The sequence below is a fragment of the Mustela erminea genome, chromosome 2, assembly GCF_009829155.1.
Source record: "Mustela erminea isolate mMusErm1 chromosome 2, mMusErm1.Pri, whole genome shotgun sequence".
NCBI classification, from domain to species: Eukaryota; Metazoa; Chordata; class Mammalia; order Carnivora; family Mustelidae; genus Mustela; species Mustela erminea.
The window spans coordinates 22379481-22401576 of NC_045615.1; the positions used below are offsets into that span (position 1 = coordinate 22379481).

Genomic DNA, 22096 nt, shown 5'->3' on the forward strand with positions numbered 1-22096 from the left:
TTGAATAAGTACTTTACTTTCTCTAAATATCTCAGTTACCATAGTCAATAGAGTGAAAGCCCTCAAATCAGAGAAATTCAATTTGAAGTAGACCAATGAGTAGAATTAGAAGTAGCAGACTTGTAAGAAAGCATAAATTAATTTTGCTTAAAGATAGAGGTCTTGAAATTAATGAATCACAAAATATAGTAATTGGTGGTGGTAAACCACAATGTGTATCCTATGGTACTGTTTATGAAGTCAAGATCTACCAGTCAGATATTAGAAGTATTGAGTTTACCTTTTCCTGGGCTTCTGTCTTAGGACAATTGGTTAGCTTTATTAATAAGGACATTAATGAGACTAAGTTGATTCATTTGATCTCAGTGTGGGCCAGTGAGCTTTGCTCTCTTCCTGATCACAGACCGACTTTTAATTCTTGTCAGTCATTATGTGAATTTATAATGCTCAAATGAGAACACTAATGAAACTGGTCAGTATGAACACACTGGTACAAATGTCAAGAGGCCATTTCTAGGTGTGTATATGTATATATGTATGTATATAATATAGCACATCAGATTAGGTCCTCAAAGTGCACATATAGTTTTAAATGAGAAGATTTGTTTTCTGAAACAAAAGATGGCATGATTTTTATTTGATCTCCTCAGGCCTTTATTCTACATTTATAAAATAAGAGAAATAATACTTTTTCCTCATATATTAAATTCTATCATTTGTTTAAGGAGGTATAGGAAGAAAAATCTTTTAGTTTCTTTAGAAGAAAGGCACAATATTTAGCTAAGTGAGTTAATTGTTTTTAATGACTATCTTCAGAAAACCCTTAAATATACATTAATTGTGAGACTCGGGAAAGCATATTTTGCTGTGAGATAGCAAATAATAGAGATAATCAAAGTTGATTTGAAAGTTGCCAAACATAGCTAAAAAAGAGCCATATAACTCCTTGGTGCCTAAGTAGGAACTCAAGGACTAGAGGAACTCAAGGACTATTCTGGTGCCTCAATTCACTATTTTATTATTCTGTGATTTCACATACACATGGAGTACCAACTGGAATTAATTAGGTCTTTCTTCTGTAAATGACTGTTCTTTCTACCTACCTCGTTCTAATGAAATTAGTTCTTGATCTTGATTATTGGCCTCTTCTATAGGTTCTTTCATATAGAATTTATAACTTCTGTGTCCTGAAACCTTATCAAACCAAAATGGTCCATATTTTCTAGTAACTAGGAGATTATCTTTATTTTTAGAAAATATTCCACAGTCAGATTTGCCTAGTATATTTCTTCAGTGTGCAACTTTACTTACCAAGGAGTACTAATACTATGGGAAATTTGAAATTTTATTCTCCTGAATATAGTTGATAAGAACAAGATCATAAAAAGAGAATAGGTCCATTGGTCTTTTGAACTTTCAAAAATTGTGGATGCAAGAAACTGGAAAAAATCAAACACTGGTTGATATTATTCTTGGTTAGGCCAAGAAGCCCCATATGGAGCAAATATGTCAGATGAAATAAAGGAATTGACAGTTCACATGCTGCAGAATCCTTTTCGCACTCTTCTTCCTCACTTAAGTAAATGACATTTGTTAATGACTAGACCTTGTGGGAGAATATTTAGGTGAATCTGACCTCAAAATAGCTGTAATTTTCATATGGCTGGTGTTATGCTGGCCATAGCCACCACCCTGAAAGAGACCATTTTGAAAGAGAAATCTAGTCGTTTTCTCCATTGCTTACTTCTTCCTAAAAATCAAGTATAGCATGTGACTAGAAACAATGGGCTCATGAAGCATTGCCAATGCTGTAGATAGTGTTGTGAGCAATGAGAAACTTTAGCAGAATATAGAAAAGAAAAAAAATTTTTTTGGACTTATTTCTTTTATCTTTGTTTCTGGGTTAAAGGGTTTTTTATGGGCTTTTTTAAAGAATTTTAATTTAGAGATAGAAACATACTTTCTTAGTTTAGTGGTGTTTCACTGGACACAGTACCAACCACAATTGCCAACTAGCTGGAAGAAATGGTTTCTCAAATAGAAGGGAATGTTATTAATTCCCAAGATAGAAGTGTGGTAAATTCAATGGAATTAGTTTGTAAATTTGACTTGGTAATGAACCACTACAGAAAAAAAATGCCAGAAATTTCCCCTAAATCAATAGTTACCATTGGATACTTGAAATGCCATGACACTTTCATAAACCATTTTAAGTAGATGGTGGAAGTAATAGTCAATTATATCATAGGACTTGACAAAGAGAACTACAACTCTTGGGTCTTGAAAGTATAGACTTAGAATATAAATTCAGGAAAAAAGTCCTTATAAAAGTTAGGAAATAAAGACCTTTTGTGTTTGGACTGGAGATCTTAGATTTTAGAGGAAAATCCATGAATCCCATTATGTAGCCCATATTTTCCCAGTCCAAATTTTACTTCTCATTCAGAGTACTCAGTAACCAGGAAAGGACAATCTCATTTTCTGAGTGAGAAAGAAAATAGAAGTGAATTTAGAACAGGGTAAGAACCAGCAGAAAAATAAATAAACATGAGAGCTATCTGTCACATTACATCCACAGGGCTGCATAGAGAGGAGAACTACAAGAGTGGGGAAATTATCCACCAATGCCTATCTGGGGATACTTGGTACTTGTTGTATAACAAAACAATGATGAAGATAATTTTTAGGGACTAAAAATGTTAAACTATAAACTTACCTATAAAATCAACTTAGAAATGTAACTGAGGTTTTGTGGTATAAAAATTAAATGACAAACTCTTATTATTATTATAGTTGGAAAGCTAAAACACATGTACATGTATATGACTTATTACATGTATATCATAAGATATATGTTTGTGCTTGTGTGTGTATATATATACATACACATATGTATGTGTGTGTGTATACATATATGGATATCACCTCTCCCATTTTAAAAATATTTATTTATTTTAGAAAGAGACAGAGAATGAGTAACAGTGAAAGGAGGGGCAAAGGGATAGAGAGTCTTAGGCAGATTTCCTGCTGAGCATGGAACTGACTGGGGGCTTGGTCTCGTGGTCCTGAGATTACAACCTGAGTCAAAACCAAGAGTTGGACATTTAACCGACTGTGCCAATCAGGGTGCCCTACCTCTCCCATTTTTAATAGATTAAATATCAGGGGAGCCTGGTCGGCTCAGTGGGTTAAAGCCTCTGCCTTTGGCTTGGGTCATGATCTCAGGGTCCTGGGATTGAGCCCCGCATCGGGCTCTCTGCTGGGCAGGGAGCCTGCCTCCCCCTCTCTCTCTGCCGGCCTCTCCTACCTACTTGTGATCTCTGTCTGTCAAATAAATAAATAAAATCTTTTAAAAAAGTAAATTACTTAAATATCAAATTTCCCCATTTCCATCTATTTTTCTTTTTTAATTCCTATTGCCGTATGAAATATAACATCATCATTTAGTGTTGAGGGCTCTTCAGTGCTGTCATACCTTCTTTGTAGAACTGAGAGAAAAATGTAGCCTCTGTCCTCATAGTAAACAAACAAATATACAATAGTAATTTCTCCCATGGGTCATCTTTTTGGTGATGACAGGTGAAAGTTCCTCCCTTTGTTAGCTTGTTTGAAATATGTATGTCATTGCCATTCAATTATATAAGGGGAATTAGAGAGGAAATGGAATTGAAGCTGCATTTTGCAGCAAGAAAGAAGCTGGGCGGGAAGGACTACGTCCTCTCAAAGCATGGCTTTGGTAGGAACATAGATCCGGGAGTTAAAGCAGGGCCAGTGATCTACATAGACCTGGAAGATGAAGTGAAGAGGGTGTGCTCTCAGGCGATGCATAGATCACTGCCAATTTATACTCTTAAAGCATTTTAATACAAAGGAACATTTGATTTCAAAGGCTCAGGGAGCACTTCCACTTTGGTTCCTTGCCCATTTAGCAGTTTAGGATTACCATTTGTATACTAGATAGATTGTAGAGTTGAAAGTTCCTATTATATTTGGCTGTTTTATGTGTGGTTGCTAAGGTAAATGTTTAATAAGCAATCACAGGTCAGTTATGGGTCCCTATTGTTTTATACTGATGTGGTTGTGAGCCGCCCTGTGAGGAGAACAAAACATATGCAAGAGGTTTCAAAATGAGTTTCATTGCTTCATTAAAGTTTTTACAGATTTCCCTCCAATGCTACTCACTGAATGAAATAAAAAGAGATGTTGCCTTTGAAGAAGGATATAGTCACTTCCTTTCCCCAATCTTCTTTGTCTAATCCTTGTTATTCATGTTTTCTTCAAAAGATAAAGTCTCTTCTTTTTTATGTGTATTGTTTGGCATCTTTCAGTTGGACTATATTAAATTAAAGGCTTGCTTTGCCCTGGATTAAAACAACAAAAATTGACAGGTGGGCTTTTGGGATTTTCTACTCCCATGCCCGAACCCTTTTTCTAACAAAGGAAGGCATCTTCTCTTGAACATGTTTGCATGTTTTTCTTTAACCTTTTGCCCCTTCTTTGCCATAATTAACCACTTTGGCTGGACCTTATTTATTGTGATGTAAATATACATCAGTAAATATTACTGAGTGATGTAGATATTCTCTTAACATCTTTCTGCTAATGGACTCTCTCTTTCTTTTTTTATTGAAGTATAATTGACATACAATATCCTCATAGTGTCGGGTGTGTATTATACTGGGGTGATATTTTTATACACTTAGAAATGATCTCTATGATAAATCTAGTCACCATCTGTCACTATACAGTGTTTACAATATTATTGACTATATTCCCTACACTGTACAACCCCATGACTTGTGTACTTTTAACTGTAATTTGTACCTCCTAATGTCCTTCGCCTATTTCACCTGTCCCCCTGTCTTTCCCTACTCTGGTAATCAACAGTTTGTTTCAGGTATCTAAGTGTCTGTTTTGTTTTGTTTATTTTGTTTTCTAAACTCCCCATATATGTGAAATTATGTGTTATTTGTCTTTTTCTGTAGGACTTATTTCACTTAGAATAATACCTTTTGGGTTCATCCATGTTGTTGCAAAAGACAAGATTTCATTCTTTTTATGGCCGAGTAACACGTCAGTGTGTGTGTGTACGTGTGTGTGCATGTACAACATTTTCTTACCCATTCTTCTATCAGTGGATGCTTAGGTTGTTTCCATATCTCGGCTATTGTAAATAAGGTCACAATAAACATAGGGGTTCTTATATCTTTTCAGGTTAGTGTTTTCATTTTCTTCAAATAAATGCCGAGCAGTGGAGTTGTTTGATGGTATAGTGGGTTTATTTTTAGCCTTTTGAGGAAATTTCATAATTTTCTATAGTGGCTATACCAACTTACATTCCCACCAATAGTTTTCCTCACATCCTCACCAACATTTGCTCTTTTTTGTCTTTTTGATAATAGCCAATATGACCAATGTGAGATGATATCCCATTGTGGTCTTGACGTGCATTTCTCTGATGACTAGTGATGTTGATGTTTTTTCATTTGCCTATTGGTCATCTGTATATACTCTTTGGAAAAATGTATATTCAAGTCCTCTGTTCATTTCTAAATTGGGTTCTTCGAGTTTTCTTTTATATTAAGTTATGTAAGTTCCTTAAATATTTTGATATTAATCCCTCATTGGTGTTCTGATTTGCAGATACTTTTCCCATTCAGTTGTTGACTTTTTATTTTGTTGATGATTTATTTTGCTGTACAAATGTTTATTTATTTATTTATTTATTTTCAGCATAACAGTATCATTATTTTTTCACCACACCCAGTGCTCCATGCAATCCGTGCCTTCTATAATACCCACCACCTGGTACCCCAACCTCCCACCCCCCGCCACTTCAAACCCCTCAGATTGTTTTTCAGAGTCCATAGTCTCTCATGATTCCCCTTCCAATTTACCCAACATCCTTTTTAAATAAATTAATATGTATTTAGTTATTTTGCTTTTGTTGCCCTTGCCTGAGGAGATTGGTTCAAAAAATATTACTTAGACCAATGTCAAAGAGCTTACTCTTCATGTTTTTTTGTTGTAGGGGTTTTACAGTTTCAGGTGTTATATTCAAGTCTTTATTACCTTTTGAATTTATCTCTGTATATACTATAATATAGTGATCCAGTTTCTTTCTTTTGCACATAGCTGTCCAGTTTCTGTAATACTATTTGTTAAACAGACTGTCTTTTCCTCATTATATAGTTTTGCCTCCTTTGTCATAGATTAATTGACCATATATGTATGGGTTTATTCTTGGACTATCTATTCTAATCCATTGACCTATTTGTCTATTGTCATGACTATACCATATTGTTTTGATAACTATAATTTGAAGTATAGTTTGAGATCAGGGAACATGATATCTCCAGCTCTGTTCTTCTCAAGATTGTTTTGGCTATTCTGGTTTTTTTGTGGTTCTATACAAATTTTAGGGTTATTTGTTCCAGTTCTGTGAAAAATGCCATTGGTATTTTGATGAGGACTACACTGAATCTGTAGATTACTTTGGATAGTATGATATCTTAACAATATTAATTTTTCATGGATGGCTGGGTGGCTCAGTGGGTTAAAGCCTCTGCCTTCGGCTCAGACCATAATCCCAGAGTGCTGGGATTGAGCCCCACATCGGGTTCTCTGCTCAGCAGGGATCCTGCTTCTGCCTCGACCTCTCTGCCTGCCTCTCTGCCTACTTCTGAACTCTGTCAGATAAATAAATAAAATCTTTAAAAAAAAAAAAACCTAATATTAATTCTTCCAATTCATAAACATGTTATATTTGTGTTGTCTTCAGTTTTTTTCATCAGCCTTATAGTTTTCAGGATATAGGTTCCCTTTTGGTTAAATTTATTCCTAGGTATTTTAATATCTTTATATCATTTATAAATGGGATCGTTTTCTTAATTTCCTTTTCTGACAGCTCATTATTAGTGTATGTAAATCCAACTGATTTCTATATGTTAATTTCATATCCTGGAACTTTACAGAATTTACTTTTTTAGTTGTAATAATTTTTTAGTAAAGACTTCAGGGTTTTCTATATATGATATCATGTTTCTTGAGAAAGGCTTGAACCGCTATATATTTTCCTCTCAGGACTGCCTTTGTTGTGTCGCACAGATTTTGAACCGTTGTATTTTCATTATCATTTGTTTCCATGATTTTTTTTTTCAATTCTTCTTTAATTTCCCGGTTGACCCATTCATTCTTTAGAAGGATGCTGTTTAGTCTCCATGTATTTGGGTTCTTTCGAAACTTCCTTTTGTGGTTGAGTTCTAGCTTTAGAGCATTGTGGTCTGAAAATATGCAGGGAATGATCCCAATCTTTTGATACTGGTTGACACGCAAATATATATGATATCATGTGATGGTTTTACTTTTCCTTTCCAATTTGGATGATTTTATTTCTCTTCTCTTGCCTAAATCCCTGGCTAAGATTTCCAATACTATGTTAATAAAAGTGGCAAGGATAGGCATCTTCGTCCTGTTCCTGATCTTAGAAAAAAAGCTTTCAAGTGTGTCACCATTGAGTATCATGTTGGCTCTGGATTCGTTATATATGGCTTTCATCATGTTGTGGTACAGTTCTCCACCAAAATTTTTGAGACTTTTTAGCATTAAATGGATGTTGAATTTTTTCAAAATTCTTTTCTCTAACTTGAGATTTTTATCCTTTGTTTGGTTAATGTGGTGTATCATATTGACTGATTTGTGGATGTTGAAACATCATTGCATCCTGGGGATAAATACCACTTAATCATGGTGTATAATACTTCTACTATATTGTTGAACTTAATTTGCTAATGTTTGGTCAAGTGTTTTGCATCTATATTGGCCTGTATTCTTTTTTTTTTTTTTTTTTTTTTGGTGTCTGTATGGTTTTGGTATCAGTGTGATGCTGACCTCATACAGTTTGGAGTGTTCCTTCCTCTTTGAGTTTTTGGAATAATTAGAGAAGAATAGGTACAAATTCTTCTTTAAATGATTTGTAAAATTCATCTGGAAAGTCATGTGGTCCTGGATTTTTTAATTTTGGGGTGTTTTTAAATTAGTGATTCAATTTAATTGCTTCTGTGTAGCTGATTCAGATTTTTTATTTCATTGTGATTCAGTATTAGAGGGAAATTTATACATTTTTTCTCTATTTTTTAATTTCTTGTCATATAATTGTTCATAATGTTCTTTTATGAGATTTTGTATTTCTGTGATATTAGTTGTAAGTTCTCTCATGCCTGATTTTATTAATTTGGGTCCTCTTTTTTTTTTTTTTTTCTTGATGAGTATGGCTATGGACTTATTGATTTTATTTATCTTTTCAAAGAATGAGCATTTACTTTTATTGATCTTTTTAAAATTTTTTAGTCTGTATTTTATTTAATTCCCCTTTGATATTTATTATTTCCATCATTCTACTAACTTTGGGTTTTATTCTTCTGTCTCTAATTCCTTTAAGTATAGTTAGATTGTTGATTTAAGATTTTTCTTGCTTCTTAGGGTAGGTCTGCATTACTGTACACTTCCCTCATAGGCCTACTTTTGCTATGCTGCATAGATTTTGGAACATTGTTTCCATTTTTATTTGTCTCCATTTATTTTTTTAATTTTCTCTTTGATTAAACTCTGGTTGTTTAGTGACAAGTTGTTTATTTTCCATATATTTATGTTTTTTCCAGTTTCTATCTTTTAATTGATTTCTAGTTTCATATCATTATGGTCAGAAAAAGTGAATGATTAATCTTCCTAAATTCATTGGACTTATTTTGCAGTCTAACACATGATCTGTATTGTACTCTTAAAAAGAATGTGTATTCTGGGGGGAGGGGGTTTGGGAGAAGGGGGTGGGATTATGGACATTGGGGAGGGTATGTGCTTTGCTGAGTGCTGTGAAATGTGTAAACCTGGTGATTCACAGACCTGTACCCCTGGAGATAAAAATATATGTTTATAAAAAATAAAAAAATTAATTAAAAAAAAAAAAAGCTCAAGGTACTAATTTTAGGACATCTGATTGGAAAAAAAAAAAAAGAAGAATGTGTATTCTAGGGTACACAGATATATACAGAAGAGACTTCTGTATATATCTGTATATATTTGTTAAGTCTCTCTGGTGTAATGTGTTATTCACATTTCCTTATTGGTTTTCTATCTGAATGATCTATCCATTAACAAGTCAGGTGTTAAGGTCCCCTACTGTTATTGTAAAACTGTCAGTTTCTCCCTTTATGTCTACTAATATTTGCTTTATATATTTAGATGTTACCATGTTGGGTGCATAAATATTTATAATTTTGTGTTTTTTTGTTGGATCAATCCCTTTATCATTGTGTAAATCTTTCAGATTTCTCTTTTTTTATAAGTTTACTTTGTTTGATATAAATATTGCTACCGCAGTTTTTTTTTTACTCTTTCATTTATATGAAATATCCTTTTCTATCCCTTCACTTTTAGTTCATATGTGTTCTGAGGTCTGAAGTGAGTCTCCTCTAGATAGCATATAGATGGGTTTTTAAATTTTAATCCATTCAGTTACCTTATGTCTTTTGATTAGAGCATTTAGACCATTTACATTTAAAGTAATTGTTGATAGATATAGACCTACTGACATTGTGTTGATTGTTTTCTTGTTGTTTTTGTAGTTCTTCTCTATTTTTCTTCTTATCTTGCTCTCTTTCTTTGCGATTGATGACTTTCTTTAGTGTTATGCTTGGATTCCTTTCTTTTTATATTTTGTGGTACCTATTATAGATTTTTGGTTTATGGTTGCCATGAGGTTCAAATATAACATTCTGTGAATCTGTATTAAGTTGATAATTGCTTAAGTTTGAACTTATTCTAAAAACACTGTTTTTTTTCTTATCCCCTTCAATTTTTTTGTATATGATGTCATATTTATATAATTTTGTGTATCCTAACCTAATTTCTAAGATATAATTGATTTTACTATTTTTGTTTTTTAACCTCCATTTTAGCTTTTTAAAAAGATATATATATATATCTTTTAAAAAATATATATATCTTACTAAAATAAATAAATAAATAAATAAATATGTAAATATATATATCTCATATATACATTTTAGTAAGAGAACAGTTGAGCAGGGGGAGGCGGCAGAAGGAGAGGGAAAGAGAGAGGATGACTATAAGACTCTGCTGAGTACAGAATATGACACAGGACTTGATCTCATGATCCTGAAATCATGACCTGAGCCAAAATCAAGAGTCAGATGCTCAACTGATTGAGCCATTCAGGCTCCCCAACATTTATACTACTTCTACAAGTGATTGATCTATTCCTTTCACTATAGGTTTGCTTTTATCAGTAAATTTTTTTACTTTCATAATTTTATTTACTTTTAGCTATCATCTATTCTTTTTTTGTTGTTTAAAGAAGTCTCATTTGACATTTCTTATAAGGCTGGGTTAGTGATTATGAACTCATTTAACTTTTGTTCATCTGAAACTTTATCTCTCCTTCAGTTCTGAATGATAACCTTGCTAAATAGAGTATTCTTGGTTGTAGATTTTTTCCTTTTAGCAACTTGAATATGTCATGCCACTGTCTCTGACCTGCAGGATTTCTGATGAATATTCAGCTGAGAGCCTATGGGGTTTCCCTGCTATGTAACTAGTTGCTTTTATCTTGCTTCTTTTAAAGTTCTCTCTTTGTCTTTAACTTTTGACATTTTAATTGTTATGTGTCTTAGTGTGGATTTCTTTGAGTTCATCTTGTTTGGAATTCTCTGTGCTTCCTGAACCAGGGTGTCTGTTTCCTTCTCCAGTTTAGGAAATTTTTCATCTGTTATTTTTTCAAATAAGTTTTCTGCCCCTTTCTCTCTCTTCTTCTGGCATCCCTATAATGCAAATATTAGAATGATCAATGTTGGCCTTGAGGTCCCTTAACCCATCCTCAATTTTTAGTTCTTTTTCCTTTTAGTTGTTCAGCTTGGGTACTTTCCACTACCCTGTATTCCAGATCACTGGTTCTTCATTGCAGAATAATCTAATCAGCTATTGATTCCTTCCAGCGTATTTTTTCATTCCAGTTATTATATTCATCATTTCTGATTTTTTATACATATCCTATTTCTTTGTTGAAGTTGTTACTGAGTTCATAAACTCTTCTCTCAAATTCAGTGAGTATCTTTATGACTCTTATTTTGAACTCTTTCAGTTAGTTCTTTTTCTAAAGTTTCATTATATTCTTTCATTTGAATCACTTTTCTCTTTTTCTTCATTTTGACTTCTAGTGTTTGTTTCTATGAATTAAGTAAACCATCTGCCGCTTCCAGTCTTGAAGGAGAGGCTTTATGTAGGAAGCCCCTGTGTGGACTATATGTGCCTTGAGTCTTTGGCTAGCTGGGTAGAGTTGGAGTAATTGTGAGCTAGGCACTCTGCACCACTGGGCACTCTGCACCAGGGCCATTCTGATGGGATGGATGGAGCAGAAATGAGTATAGGCTAGGTGATACTGGGGTGCTCTGCAGTGGGGACACCCAAGTGGGATAGATGATGTTGAGGCAGGCATGCTCCAGGACATTTTAAGCAGGGGCCACTTTGGTGGGATGGCTAGAGCTGGATTGGGCATGGTCTCATGTCCAGTGAGTATCCTGGAGGGTCCTGGAGTGCTTTATATCTGGGTCACCTTGGCAAAATAGCTGAGCCTGTAGTGGGTGGAAGTTGTGTGTGTCCTGATGTGTGCCATGACAGCCATGGAGGGACAGCTAGAGCTGAGGCAGTCACAGGTGTGGGGTGTATTGGGAGGCTAGCTGGAGCTGGTATGGCTAGGGACTCTGCTCCTGTCTATGCTGTCAAGGTGGAGGGGATATGCAAACAAGGCATTCTCCAGCACCTATGACCCAGAAGAGAGTTTCAGCAGTTTCATTATTGTTAAGTGAATGCTCTAGGGTTATTAAATAGGTTTTGCTCACTTATAATCTAGTTTGACTTTAAACCACTATGTTATTTTGTCTGTTTGTTTCTGTTGTATTCCAGGTCAAGTGAATATGTATGTGGACCCCTCAGTGCTATCCCTTCCTACTGCAGTTTGTAGAATCATGGATGGGCTTCCTATTGTTACTATGTCTCTGTTGTTGTTCTCTATGTGGTCCGTCTCACCTTTTTTGTGCAAAAGCTGTTCAATTGACCCTCAGTTCTTCTTCAGGAGGGTTTACTGTATATGAATATTTAATGTAGGGTGCCTGGGGGGCTCAGTCAGTTAAGTGTCTGCCTTTGGCTCAGGTCATGATCCTGGGGTCCTGGGATTGAGCCCCACATGGGACTCTGTGCTCAGAGGGAGCCTGATTCTCCCTCTGTTTGCCTCTCTGCTTACTTGTCTTTTTCTCTGTGTCAAATAAATAAACAAAATCTTTAAAAAAAAAATGACTTGGTATGTCTGTGGGAGGAAGTGAGTTCAGGGTCTTTTTTATGATGTCATTTGGGGCCTGCCTTCAATACCCACATTTTTTGAGCTAAGAAATGACAACCTTGAGCTTTGAGTCAATGGTGAACTAGGATTTTAAGTTTTTTCAGGCAGAGCCTGGTCTTTCTCAGAACCTTCACTAAATCTGCCATACCTTTTGATGGTCATTTCCAGTGTACTAGGCATGTACTGTGCACTTTAAATACATTAGTTCATTTAATCTTTAAAATACACCTGAGTTAGATTTCATAATTATCCCCATTTTTATAGATGAGAAAACTAAGGCATAGAGAGAATAAGTAACTACCTCAAAGTCACTGAGAAAGTAAATAGCAGAGGTAGGCTTTGAATTCAGGCATTCTGACTTCAGATACTGTACCCTTAACTACTTTGAGAGATGAAGCATATCAGGGGCAGAATGATTCTGGGAAATTTCTTCTCTCACCAATTTTTTTAATAGTTTTCTTGAATAGGAATAGGCTTTCAAAGTGAGTCTGTGAGGTCCAGAGGACATCCCATGGATAAGTGCTGAGATTGTTCCAAAACACTAAATGTAGTATATTAGCTTAAGATGGTAATTTATTCTTGGGTAGCTGGGATATACACCAAGTGATTTAAGGGATGAGTGCATGGAAAACCTTGAGCAGAATTTTTTCCTGAGTGTGCATAGCTTCTCTGAGTGCAGACAGCCATGGTTAAAAATTGGGATATTATTTGAGGATAGTAGCACAATATTACTTCATGGAAACTATATTCATGTTGTCCTGTGTTTCATGTATTGCTAGCCTCTGGGATGTTGTAGAAGATATTTTGTGGGACATATGAAAACACACTAACATTTTGAGGGAGTAATGAAATATGTATGAATGTGTGTAAATATGAATAAGTACTTATTATGATTTTTTCAAAGGGAAAATATTAAGAGAAGTAGGATAATACCTAACTTTTGCAAGTGAATTTCACATTATCTCACCTAATCTTATTTATAGACAAGGAAGGTAAGCCTTACAGAGATTAACTTTCTCAAGGTCCAGATATGATAAGAACAGAACTGGATTTGAAATCAAGTTTGTCCGATAGCAAAGTCCTTGATCTTTACACATCACTGTGTGTGTGTGTGTGTGTGTGTGTGTGTGTCCATTTGAGAAGTAGAAAGAATGTGCTGAGTAGAATATAAGGAAATGGTTTCTTTTTGTAGTTCTAGTAAAAGCTGAGTGGTGCTACTTCTATACATACATTATAGAGGTCATTTGGTTAAGAAATGTTATTGAGAATGTGTGTTATTAGAATTATATGAAAGATTCTGCTAAAAACATTAGAAGATATAAAGAGCAAGTGGTCAGCTCTACCTTATGCCACTTGTGGTTGAAAATGTCTTTATATTACCTATTGGTTTCTTGTTCAATGTTTCCTTCCTGCTTTTTTTTTTTTTTTGAATATCAGCTCATTTAATTACACGAAGACCATTTTCTTCTTCCAAGTTCAAGTGATAATAGTCCTACACCAAAGAGCTCTCAGTGGGAACTAAATGTTAGAGAAAATTGTAAGAAATATTTTAATAAATAACAAAAGGCATGGTTACTGATGATATAAGTCTGGCAGGAGTGAGGAGACATGAGGAGTGCAATGTTTTGCAAAAAAGAAAACCTTCTTTTTCCAGATCCCTTTGTGACTGAGTGACAGCAAAGATGCTGAATCATCCCTTAGGAGACACACACTAAGAATATACAATGCGCTAAAAAAAAACCACTGCTGCTATTAGGACTAATGGTCAAAATAATGATTGCAACTTTGGACAAACTGTCTTCACAAAGAAAGAAGAGATTATCAGGACTCCAGTAAGATCATTGATATAAAATACTTTCCTAAGGAAGGTGGAATTTCTGTTGATTTTTATTATGAATGGCTATGAGGCTTAGGGTTGAACCTGTGGCCACCCAGCTGTGAACCTGTGGCCACCCACCCAGCTGTAGGTCAACATAGGTTTAGAATCCAAAATTTCTCTTTTCTTACTTGGCACATCCATCAGAAGATTCCTATAAGTTACATATTACTGAATGCCTTTCTTGGAAAAGGAAGTGTTAACTTTCCCTACTCCTCTCCATACATATACCACAACCTTATTTAGTTCAAGAGTGCATAATCAGAGAATAACTAAACCGGGAGTACGGTAGTCCCACCTCATCTGCTGTTTCACTTTCTACAGTTTCAGTTACTTGGAGTAAATTGTGTTTCAGAAGCAGATGATCCTCCTTCAGACATAGTATCAGAGGGTCAGTAGTAGCTTAATGCTATGTCACTATGCCTGCCTCATTTATCTTACTTTGTCTCATTACATAGTCATTTTTATCATCTCACATCATTACAGGAAGATGAGTGTAGTACAATAAGATATTTTGAGAGAGAAAGGCCACATTCACATAACTTCTATTACAGTATATTGTTATAATCGTTGCATTTTATTATTGTTGTTAATTTCTTACTGTGCCTAATTTATAATTTAAGCTTTATCATAGGTATGCATGTGTAGGAAAAACATAGTATATGTAGGGTTTTGTACTCCTCCATATCAGACATTTACTGGGGGTCTTGGAACATATTCCCCAGGGAAAAGGGAGGACTACTATAATAAGTCATTATCAATGTGATAGGGTAGTGATGAGTACACATTGAGTGTTCAATAAATCTCAACAGCCAGTCAATAAAAATAGGAGGGACAGTAATTAAGATGGATCTCCACTTTGGAAGAGGTAACTGGAGACGAAGGAAAGGTGATAAAGAGTTATGCTGCCCCCAGGAGTCAGTTAAGCCCTTCTATTCCTTGGAAATCCTCATGAAACATGGACCTCCCTTTATAAGAAATACCATGATATTAAGGAAATACATACTTCAGGTATGGCAAATTGTGATTGCTCAGATTAAGGGCAAAAGATGTGAGTGACTTAAAGACAAAAAAAAAAAACAAAACCCAAAAAACTGTGGCAAGGCTGCTAGGAAAGCCTTAAAATTCTCAAGAAAGAAGCATAATGCATGAATAAAGAATGAATTTAAAAATGAAGTCTGAGAATCAGAAGGCTGTGTCTTCTTCAGTGAAGCTCGGGCTCTACATCTAACTTTAGTTTTCTTGTCTATAAAAGGTGAAGGGGGTAGGCTAGGGTAGTGCCAAGGCTGCTGTCTTAAAGTCCCATGGTACTAAGCTTGAGTAATTTCAGAATCTACACAAAACTGACACATTGAGGGGAAGATGATAAGAGCTCTTTTGGAGAAGAGGGATTGAGAGGGATGCAGGGAAGAGGGCAGGGCAGGCAGGAGAGACATTCCTATGAAGACAAACCCTTCACTCACCATTCATTACCAACTCTGCTCAGTGCTGGAGGTATCCTAGAATGAATATATCACCATGGCTACCGAAATTGGTTCTCTTCCCTGTTTTTTCCATATGCCAAGTTTCCAACACCAAGTGCCTCCACAACTATTGTTTAAGCGACCTGATTTTGCACAGCAGTAAGGAATACAACAGCTTATCTTTGATGCAAAATGGATGAGTAAAGAAGTAAACTGAAAACCATAGACTATAATCCATCTGTAATTAAGTACTTGGAGAATAGAATATGGCAAAGAGATCAGAGAGGTATGTGGGCAATTCAGCCTGCTGCAGGTTATTACAATGATATAGTCCCATATATAGGGATGTTGAATAATCCTATGAATGCACTAACAACAAAATTTGTTCAAACATCAACAAATAAAGTGTCTGGTATTTGTTGTTAGGTAGACTCGAGAAGGAAGACGGTTGGTCACTGGAGCTTCTAGTGGAGAATTCACCTTGTGGAATGGACCCAACTTCAATTTTGAAACAATATTACAGGCTCATGATAGTCCAGTGAGGACTATGACTTGATCACATAATGATATGTATATATTGACAGCAAATCATGGAGAATATGTGAAATAGTGTCAGTCAAACATGAACGAAGTCAAGGTGTTCAGGAACATAAGGAGGCAATTAGAGAGGCCAGGTTTATACACAATATATCATTTTCTGTAGTCCCTATTGTCATGGTTAAATTATTCTCTAAGTATTCTGGGTGCAGAGATGCATGGGTTCTGTCAGATTCTGGGATACTTTCTGCACCCTATAAACACAATATTTTTCTTTGCTTTCATACACTCACCATTTTGCTGGCAGTCTTCGGAAGTAGTGTTGTCCTGGTACCAGCCTTCACAGTATATTAGAGATGTATTGTCTGCAGCATTTTGCACAGGTTTTCTCTTTTCATTTATCGTTAATAATATGTGTACATTATTCCTTTTGATTAGCTACTATGTAAGAGAAGAATCATTCATTCTGAATAAAGAATATAGCCTTTAATTATACAACTGGGGGAAAAAAAAAACAACCTGACATATTATCCTTGATCCCCAGTAAAATGTTAGGTTGCTTGCCTGATCACAACATCCCACTGCCTGTTCTATAACTACTTCTCAAGGAACATAATATACTCTGGCAGTATCATTTTGTTTTAAGGATGTTCTTTGGGGGTAAATTTGCATTTTGATATAATTTAGAGCATATGAAAAGGATCTCCAATGATGCTCTTCCCAGATTCACCAGTTATTTACATTTGGCTTCATTTGCTTAGTTATTCTCTGCATGGGCATATATGTATGTGTCATATAATATATATACTTATGGACAGAGTACCATTTGAGAGTAAATTTAAAACACTGTTCTTAGTTTATTGCATATTTCCTAAAAACACAGGCATTTTTTAACACAATCATAATCCAAGTAACAAAACCAGAAAATTTAACATTGATATATATTATAATCTAATACATAGTTCATACTGAATTTCAGTTAACTAAATCAGTAATGTCCTTTATAGATATTTTTCCTTGTTCAGAATCCAAACCAGAACCACTTACTGCATTAGTTGAAATGTCTCTTTAAATATGGATTGGCTCCTCAGCCTTCCTTCACCTTCTTTGATCTTAATATTTTTGAAGAGTACAGCTGACTTGTGTTGTAGAATGTTTTGCAACTTCAGTTTGTGCAATGTTTCCTTATAATTAGATTCAGATTATGCATTTTTTTGGAGATAGTTGTATCATTGAAGTTGTATTGTGTCCTCAGTGTAACATTTCACTTGGCACATGATATTGGTTTATCCCTGTATTAATAATGCCAACTCTGATCATTTCATTAAGCTTCTAACTTTCTTTGCTATAAGTTAATATTTTCCTTTTATAATTAATAACATTTTCATTCATATTATAGGATTCTAATCACATATAATTTAGCCTATTAGATATTGCTATTCCATTGTTTCACTTTTTTTCTGCTAATATTTAGACGATTTCTATTGATCTGTTCTCAAGTTTAGTTAGTCTTTTCATTGATGTTTCTGGTCTGTTGATAATACAATGTATGAGCTTTTCATTTCAGATATTACATATTTCATTTCTAGCAATTTCATTTGGTTCTTCCTTTGTAAAAGTGTATATGTATATGCTAAAATTACCCATCTGTTTACTTACCTTACATACTTTTCCCAATATATTCTTTTAGCAAAGTTATTTTAAAGTCCCTGTCTTATCATTTTAATCTCTGGACAATTTTGTTTTGTATCTCCTTTAATTTTTTTTTCTTCATGTGCTTTGTAGATATTGTGTAGATATTGTGTGTACTGAAACAACAAGAAACCCCAGACCAAACAAACAAGCAAACAAGACACAGTAGAGACTGAAGTAAATATATTTGTTCAGGAAAGGAAACACCCTTTTTTCTGTCAGAAGTCCATCTAAACTCAGTTGAGCTGAGAGTGGAATTTACTGCTGTTTTAATTAGATTTAGAATACCATTAGGTTAATGATTCAGGGGTGAGTCAGTTCTTTACCTTTGGCAGAGCAAGCCCTCTTTGTACAAACAAACTTCAGCTTTCTAAACAAACTGAACTCTCGTTCTCCTTTATAAACTGGCTTCCAGCTTTTTACATTGTGAAGGGGTTCCCTTTGCCATCATGTTTTGCCCTCTTGCTTTCTGTCTTTGAGGAGACTTCTTTCTGCTCTCCTGTCTTCCCCTTGTCTTTGGACTGCAGAGAATTGCAGCAGAGTACCTGTAAGGGATTTAGCATGGTATGTCTGACAGACAGAACATACGAACTCAAAGAGGCTCAGGTTCTGGGCACCTGATCCTCAACGGTCTCTCTCTTTGCTCTCCTGTTCTTCCTCCAGTTGTGGAAAACCTCTGAGAAGTATGTAACGAGAGTCTGCAGTTGCCTTGCAGAGTCTTTCTCAGTTCTCCTCCCCTACTCTCAGCATTCATCAAGTGCCTGTGTCTTAGGGGTTCTATCTCAACTCTCTTCTCTCAGAATATTTTGCATGAGCATTTAGTGAGGGCTGGTCGGAAAGGTCTGATGAGTAAACTATGTGTAGGTTCTCTTTGTGCATAGCACTCGTTAGAATTCTGAACATCACATCAACTGTCATTTAATCTTTCAAATTCTTACAAAGTTCAGTGAGTTTATCCTGAAACCTATTAATAGTGGCTTCTTCTTGTTCCCATTTTCCTACAAAAGATAGTAGAAGTTATAGGACATTATTATTTTTTTTTTACAAGGGGCTTGTCACATTCTAGATTTTACTTCACTTTGGTTTATTTCATCATAAGCTATCTGATGAGTTTAAAAAAAAAAAAAAACCATGACTTTGTAGGTTATTTGGCTTGTCTTTGATAGGATGAAAGTAGAAGTAGAAATTAAAATGTGGTGTCCTATTAATACATTCCCATCATTCTATGACCACTTTCTGGATTTATGTATAAGATGTTCTAGAATCATTTTATACTTTCCTTGCTCCAGCTCTAATCAGCCCTTTCAAAGCCCTGGCCCTTTTAAGTGCAGATGTTGCTATTAATTAGAAGCCAGTTATAAGTTCTAGATACACTCATTGCTGTGGGTCTCATCGGTCCTAGTTCTCTTTAAGTGGACAGAGCTGAAAACTATCTATCTATTATCTATCTACCTATCATCCATCATATACCTATCCATGTATTTATCATCATCATCATTATCCATTCATCTATTAAAGACTGAGTTAATACTGATGACTCCTATTCCAATCCAACAACATTTTACACACTATAATTTTCTCTTTTTCACATTTGTAACTTTCTTCAACAACAATGTTGAACTTGAACCTCATTATCCTTAATATATTTGCTCATTTGCTCAAGATTAGAATATATAGAATTCAGTTTAAGAAGATGTGGGATATATATATATATATATATATAATGCAGCCATAAAAAGAAATGAAATCTTGCCTTTTGCAATGGTGTGGATGGAACTAGAGGGTATTATGCTTAGCAAAATAAGTCAATCAGAGAAAGACAATTATCATATAATCTCCCTGATATGAAGAATTTGAGAGACAACATTGGGAGTTTGGGGGGTAGGGAAGGCAAAAATTAAACAAGATGGGATTGGGAGGGAGACAAACCATAAGAAACTCTTAATCTCACAAAACAAACTGAGGGTTGCTGGGGTTAGGGGGGTAGGGAGAGGGTGGTGGGATTATGGACATTGGCGAGGGTATGTGGTGTGGTGAGTGCTGTGAAGCATGTAAACCTGGTGATTCACAGACTTATACCCCTGGGACTAATAATACATTATATACTATATGTTAATTAAAAAAAAAAAAAAGAATTGCTAACCTGGGGTGCCTGGGTGGTTCAGTTGGTTAAATGTCTGCCTTCAGCTCAGGTCATGATCTCAGGATCCTGGAATTGAGACCCACATTGGGCTCCCTCCTCAGTGGGGAGCCTGCTTCTCACTCTCCCTTTGTGCTCTCCCTCTTTCTGTTTCAAATAAATAAATAAAATCTTAAAAAAAAAGAAAAAGGAGAATTGTTAACCCAAGCCACTGGGATAAAACAAAACAAACCCAGTAACTAGACTTCAGGATTTATTTACTATTGCCAAGAAATATTAACTATATAATTCAATGAATTTTGAGAAATGCATATTTGTGTAAGCCACACCCTTTAAAAGATACTGAACATTTCCATCATCCCAGAAAAGATTCCCTTCCTAATCAATTCTGTCTCTCTCTCCCTTGAGAAACTGCAGTTCTAATTTTTTTCATTATATATTAGTTTTGCCTGTTTTACATATTCACAGAATGAATAATACAGTATGTATTCTTTTGTGTTGGGCCTCTTTTATTCAACATAATGTCTGTGAGAGTCATATGTGCTGTGTGTATCAGTACTTCATATTTTTTTAGAAACATATTATATGTATATATTTTATAATTTGTTTATCCACTTTCATATTGATGCACTTTGGGATTTTCCAGTTTTTGTTATTATGAATAAAGCTTCTATGAACATTCTCATACAAGTCTTTGTGTGAATGTATATTTTCATTTCTCTTGGATATTCAAGAATGAAATTATTGTGGCATGATATGTATATATGTATATATATATATATATATATATATATATATATATATATAAATTTGTAAGAAATTGCTAAACTTTTTGCCCAAATATTTGTATCACAAGTCTAGTTTGTTTTGTTTGTTTTTTACCTTCACTTTAATACCTGTCTTTTAGAACTAATATGGGGTTTTTTAGCTGCTTCCCCACACTATATGTTTTCCCTTCCTCCATGAAAGAGTTCTAGTGTTGACTTTGTTTAAAGGCATACAGGGAGCTCTGAACCTCCTGGAGTAAGCTAGTTAAGCTTCTAGCTGGGCTTTGGTGAACTGGCAACAAATCTACATTCTCATTCCAAGAGTTCCTGGTCTTCCCCAAATTCCCCTCCTTCTCTCCTCAGTCATGCAGCAATTCAATTCTCAACATCTAGTTGACTTATACTTCAACTACAGTTGGAGTTACAACACTCCCTGAGACTTTGTAATTTGGTAGCTTATTTTATCTTCTACAAACCGTGAGATGTGGTGATGCTGAGGAGTGGGTTGGTGGCCAGGGTGTCTCTCTTGGCTGACTTGACCACTTTGCTCTTCTGCTCATTTTGTGTCAGAGTAAATGGAGGCTACTTCAAGGTTGAACCTGGCTCTAGTCTTTGTGATGTCTGGACTCCATGAGCTCTGTGTTTAGGTAAGAATTGTCAGAAACAAAATGACTAAGGTATTTGAAACTCTGCAGTGTTCTGAAGTACAGTAAAACATCTGTACCCCAAAATAGCACTCACACAACACTGAGAGTGTGCCTTCCTTTTATCTCTCTCTCTCTTTATGGACACTTTTGTTGCATTTTCTTTATTCACAGCAGTTTATCCTATTACCTCAGCCCTTTCTTTGAATGCAGTATGTGCTGTAGTTTTCTTATCAGATTCAGACACTTCTTCTCCCTAGAAAACTCTTTTGGTTCAGATTCATTCCTATTCTTCCTTTTCAGGTTTATTGGTGTCAAAGGGCGTTATCATGTATTATTGCTTGGCTGTGTCTCCTTAAATGGAGGAGACACTAAACCCTTGATAATTACAGTGCTAGCCTTGTGAAGGATTTTCATGATTAAAATGTTTTATCATCAGTGGTTGTGTATGATTTTTTTAATCTGTTTGCTGTCATGAACATTTATACTGTAAACAGAGCTGTGATACTCAGCTAAAAAGAGCAGTAAAAATACATTTCCTGGGGAGTCAGTTCATTTTAGGTAA

The 22096-nt window shown here is 35.1% G+C and overlaps 1 pseudogene; it reads left to right on the forward strand.

Moving 5' to 3' along the window:
- The first annotated feature begins 15806 nt into the window (after positions 1-15806).
- LOC116582995 lies at positions 15807-16778 on the forward strand (annotated as a pseudogene).
- Positions 16779-22096: the final 5318 nt, after the last annotated feature.